Source organism: Lolium perenne, chromosome 2 (genome assembly GCF_019359855.2).
Source record: "Lolium perenne isolate Kyuss_39 chromosome 2, Kyuss_2.0, whole genome shotgun sequence".
In the NCBI taxonomy this organism is placed as follows: Eukaryota; Viridiplantae; Streptophyta; class Magnoliopsida; order Poales; family Poaceae; genus Lolium; species Lolium perenne.
The window spans coordinates 311,912,310-311,918,309 of NC_067245.2; positions in this window are offsets into that span (position 1 = coordinate 311,912,310).

Genomic DNA, 6,000 nt, shown 5'->3' on the forward strand with positions numbered 1-6,000 from the left:
AACATAATTATTAAGATGGGCAGCAGCGTCATCAGAACTAACACCAGAAAATTGCTCTCGCATAACAAGATTCAGTAAAGCAGGTTTAATTTCAAAGAATTCTGCTGTAGTAGCAGGTGGAGCAATAGGTGTGCATAAGAAATCATTATTATTTGTGGTTGTGAAGTCACACAAATTAGTATTTTCAGGAGTACCCATTTTAGCAGTAGTAAATAAAGCAAACTAGATAAAATAAATGCAAGTAACTAATTTTTTTGTGTTTTTGATATAGCAAACAAGATAGCAAATAAAGTAAAACTAGCAACTAATTTTTTTGTATTTTGATTTAGTGCAGCAAACAAAGTAGTAAATAAAACTAAGCAAGACAAAAACAAAGTAAAGAGATTGGGAAGTGGAGACTCCCCTTGCAGCGTGTCTTGATCTCCCCGGCAACGGCGCCAGAAAAAGAGCTTGATACGCGTACAACACGCGTCCATTGGGAACCCCAAGAGGAAGGTGTGATGCGTACAACGGCAAGTTTTCCCTCAGTATGAAACCAAGGTTTATCGAACCAGTAGGAGCCAAGAAGCACGTTGAAGGTTGATGGCGGCGGGATGTAGTGCGGCGCAACACCAGAGATTCCGGCGCCAACGTGGAACCTGCACAACACAACCAAAGTATTTTGCCCCAACGAAACAGCGAGGTTGTCAATCTCACCGGCTTGCTGTAACAAAGGATTAGATGTATAGTGTGGATGATGATTGTTTGCAGAAAACAGTAGAACAGTATTGCAGTAGATTGTATTTCAGTATAGAGAATTGGACCGGGGTCCACAGTTCACTAGAGGTGTCTCTCCCATAAGATAAACAGCATGTTGGGTGAACAAATTACAGTTGGGCAATTGACAAATAAAGAGGGCATGACCATGCACATACATATTATGATGAGTATAGTGAGATTTAATTGGGCATTACGACAAAGTACATAGACCGCTATCCAGCATGCATCTATGCCTAAAAAGTCCACCTTCAGGTTATCATCCGAACCCCCTCCAGTATTAAGTTGCTAACAACAGACAATTGCATTAAGTATTGCGCGTAATGTAATCAGTGACTACATCCTTGAACATAGCACCAATGTTTTATCCCTAGTGGCAACAGCACATCCATAATCTTAGAGATTTCTGTCACTTCCCCAGATTCACAGAGACATGAACCCACTATCGAGCATAAATACTCCCTCTTGGAGTTACAAGCATCTACTTGGCCAGAGCATCTACTAGTAACGGAGAGCATGCAAGATCATAAACAACACATAGACATAACTTTGATAATCAACATAACAAGTATTCTCTATTCATCGGATCCCAACAAACGCAACATATAGAATTACAGATAGATGATCTTGATCATGTTAGGCAGCTCACAAGATCCGACAATTAAGCACAATGGGGAGAAGACAACCATCTAGCTACTGCTATGGACCCATAGTCCAGGGGTAGACTACTCACACATCACTCCGGAGGCGACCATGGCGGCGTAGAGTCCTCCGGGAGATGATTCCCCTCTCCGGCAGGGTGCCGGAGGCGATCTCCTGAATCCCCCGAGATGGGATTGGCGGCGGCGGCGTCTCGGTAAGGTTTTCCGTATCGTGGCTCTCGGTACTGGGGGTTTCGCGACGGAGGCTTTAAGTAGGCGGAAGGGCAGGTCAGGAGGCGGCACGAGGGGCCCACACCATAGGGCCGCGCGGCCAGGGGCCAGGCCGCGCCGCCCTAGGGTTTGGCCGCCTCGTGGCCCCACTTCGTCTCCTCTTCGGTCTTCTGGAAGCTTCGTGGTAAAATAGGACCCTGGGCGTTGATTTCGTCCAATTCCGAGAATATTTCGTTACTAGGATTTCTGAAACCAAAAACAGCAGAAAACAGCAACTGGCACTTCGGCATCTTGTTAATAGGTTAGTTCCAGAAAATGCACGAATATGACATAAAGTGTGCATAAAACATGTAGATATCATCAATAATGTGGCATGGAACACAAGAAATTATCGATACGTCGGAGACGTATGATGAACCCATGAACCCCGGTCCACTTTTTATCATAAGAATCACCTTTATCTTGCATTACATTGTTTTCTATTAGCTGCACTATTTTATTCCGAAAATACAAAAATATTAATTTTCTAATTTGCATCCAAAACACCAAAAACAATCAAGCTCCCTTGATACACGGTGGAGTTGGGGACACAAGGCATTTACTTACTTGCAGGATTGCTTGAAGAAGAGAGAAGAGTAATACTTTCCCATCCAGTTCCCCGAGAGTTCGATATAAACCCTCGAGTCACCCTTCGGGGAAGATACTCCCTTGATACAACACTCTGCACTTGGATTCCCAACGTATCAAGATTCTTTTTAGCATTGTTATTTACAGCTATCAAGAAGTATTTTTGCGCTGTTGTCGGGGAGATGAGAAGAGTTACATCACAAGTGGTTGCTGCGCAATAAGCTCTAAGTATTGCAAGAGATTTTCTAGCGCCGTTTCTCACCCAAGCTTGTAATATCACTGTGAACTCTCCTATCTCTTTTAGATTTTGCATCGTATTTTATTTGTCTTGTTTTTAGTCTTTGTTTGCTTGTTTTTAGTTTTGCTTGTTAGTTATTTTTCTTAAAAATTGAAAAACCCATAAAAATGAAAAATATAAAAAATACTCATGGTATGGCTACTAGTCAAGATAAAAATGTCACGTTGGAAGAGGAATATAAAAATTCTATGACATTTATGAAATATAGAGAATCATGTGAAGAGAAATGACTAAAAAAATTCTTAAGACTTCTAAATAAAATGGCTAGTGAGTTGCTTGCATATTATGAAAGGTCTTGTGAATTCTGCTGTGGTGAACACTTTGATTTCCAATGTAGATCCCATGAACAACATACAATTGCCTCCTATAATACTTATATTTATGTTCATGGGATGGAAGAAATAGAACAATTTGTGAGCTTTATGGCAACTTTTGAATTAAAGACTTTCCTTGATGATATCTATGAAATTAGTGGTGTGACTCATGATTGTGACTTTGTGGTCTATACTATACTAAATCATTGCATATACAATTTTTCTGATAATATCTATGTTCTTGACTATGATGAAAAGAACCGCATAGCCTGAGAAAACGCTTGTTTATTACATGAAGAAGAAAATGAAGAAGCCATAGTTCCATCTAAGCTTGGGGAAGAGTGGGATTTTCCACCTTCACTCTAAAACTGATTATGCTCTAGATGATGGCTTATTTTTACTTAAGAATCCTACATGCTTAGAAAGTACTATGTTATGTGAGGATGAAAATGATAAACTTGTTTTTTGTGATAATGCTCTCATACATGAGAATCCCGTGTTATTATTAAAATCCCCTATTTACACAATAGAGGAGAAATATGATTATGTTGAGAAATACTTGTATGCTTTGCAACTATCTTATGCATAGAGAAATCTTCTTACAGCCATGATGTCATGATTAGAAGTGATAATAATAATTATTTGAAAGAGGAAAGCATGATCATGAATCCCTCAATAAATTTAATGATCCTCTTTATATGCCACAATTCTCTAAGATTCATGATTCAAATAGTTACACTATTGACTTCCCTTCAAGAAATGCAATTATTATGAAAGAGGAGGATATAAGTGATGGGTTCGTTGCATGGAAAACAAAAAATTTCTACGCAAAGACGAATAAATCCAAGATCTAATCTATGGAAAAGCCAAGATCTAATCTACCAAGATCTAAGCAACGAGATGTATGTGAGACTAACCCTCGAAGATTCCAAAGTCTACGAGATTAGATCTCGTTGTTGATGTAGTCGATCATCCAGTGCTGCAATCCGACAGCACTTCCGTACGGTGTCGATGAAGCCCGTCCTCTCCCTGTTCCAGCGGGCAGCGGAGGTGTGGTAGATCCCCTCGGAATCCCAGCAGCATGACGGCGTGGTGGTGGTGGTGGAGGAGAAAAACTGCAGGGCTTTGCCAAGCCGGTACAACATTATGGAGGAGAGAGGGGGGCGGCCAGAGCTAGGTCTGATTGGGGTGAGCGCCCCCCTGCCCCCTCCCCTCTTTATATAGGGGGTAGGTCGGTTTGGGTGGCCCCCAAAGCCCCAAACCTATCTTGGGCCGGCGGCCAAAGGGGGGGAGGGGGTATTATTCCCCCCCCCCCCCCCCCCGAGTTGATCCCCCCTAGGGTTTTGGGGAAAACCCTAAGGGTGGCCGACTTGGGCCTTGAGAGGCATGTGCCCCTGGCCCATTAGGCTAGGGTGCATCCCCTCAGCCCATGCTAGGCCTCCTAGGGTCGTGGGCCCACTGGTGGGACCCCTGGAACCTTCTAGAACCTTCTTGGTCTTCCATCGGAAAAATCCCGAACTTTTCCGAAACCTAGAAATCAACTTCCCTTATATGAATCTTATTCTCCGGACCATTCCGGACCTCCTCGTGATGTCCTGGATCCCATCTGAGACTCCGAACAAAATTTGGTCTCCATCTCATATTCCGAACTACTTATGCGACATCGAACCTTAAGCGCGTCACCCTACAGTTCGTGAACTATGCGGACATGATCGAGACTCCTCTCCGACCAATAACCAATAGCGGGACCCGGAGATCCATAATGGCTCCCACACATTCAACGATAACTTAGTGATCGATTGAACCATTTACATACGATACCGATTCCCTTTGTCACGCGATACTATACTTGTCCGAGGTTAGATCATCAGTATCTCCATACCTAGTTCAACCTCGTTACCGACAAGTACTCTTTACTTGTTACCGTGGTATGTCATCTCTTGTGACCTTGTCACATGCTTGCAAGCTAATTAGATGTCATTCCACCGAGAGGGCCCAGAGTATATCTATCCGTCATCGGGATGGACAAATCCCACTCTTGATCCATATGCCTCAACTCATACTTTCCGAATACTTAATCCCACCTTTATAACCACCCATTTACACAGTGGCGTTTGATGTAATCAAAGTACCCTTCCGGTATAAGTGATTTACATGATCTCATGGTCAAAGGACTAGGTTACTATGTATCTGAAAGCTTATAGCAAGTTGAACTTGATGACTTGATCTCATGCTACGCTTATTTGGGTGTATTCCCATTATATCATTCACCCAATGACATAACCTTGTTATTAACAACATCCAATGTTCATGATCACGAAACCATGATCATCTATTAATCAACAAGCTAGTTATACAAGAGGCTTACTAGGGACTCCTTGTTGTTTACATAACACACATGTATCAATGTTTTGGTTAATACAATTATAGCATGGGATGTAAACATTTATCATGAACACTAAGATATAACAATAACTAATTTATTATTACCTCTTGGGCATATCTCCACCAATAAGCACACTCTATATACTAATGATAAGTATAAAATTCATTTACCTACTATATATATACATATATGCTTTGGTACACTCTATATATGCTTTGGTATACTATTATTGGCTCAGATTCATTCACGTATAAAATACCAATGCATAGGAAGAAAGATAGACTTCATTACTACTTGTTGCATATTTTATGTTGTGTGCTAATGTGCTTTAAAGTGTTAAATATATTTATTGGTATGATCACACCACGGGAGATATCTTGTTGTCATATATTATTTATAATAAATATAAGGTGATAATCAAGAATAATAACTCCTACAAGATCATTGCTCCTACATGAATCAAGTAAGTATGCCTAGCGATATGGCTATAAAAAAAGCACTTTACGGGAGGCAACCCGAAATGTTTTTATTTGTGCTTTTTATTTTTTCATGACTACTGTAGCATGTTATTTTTCTTTTAGTTTAATCTCTGGTTTTAAATAAAGTATCAAGTTTTTACCCATTTGGATGTTTAAACCTGCAAATATAATATGGAGCTGCTGATTCCTGCGTTGCACTGTTTAGTGCATGATTTTTTTATTTTTACTGGTAGCTCCTAAATTTTTTTACTTAATAATGTAGCTGCAT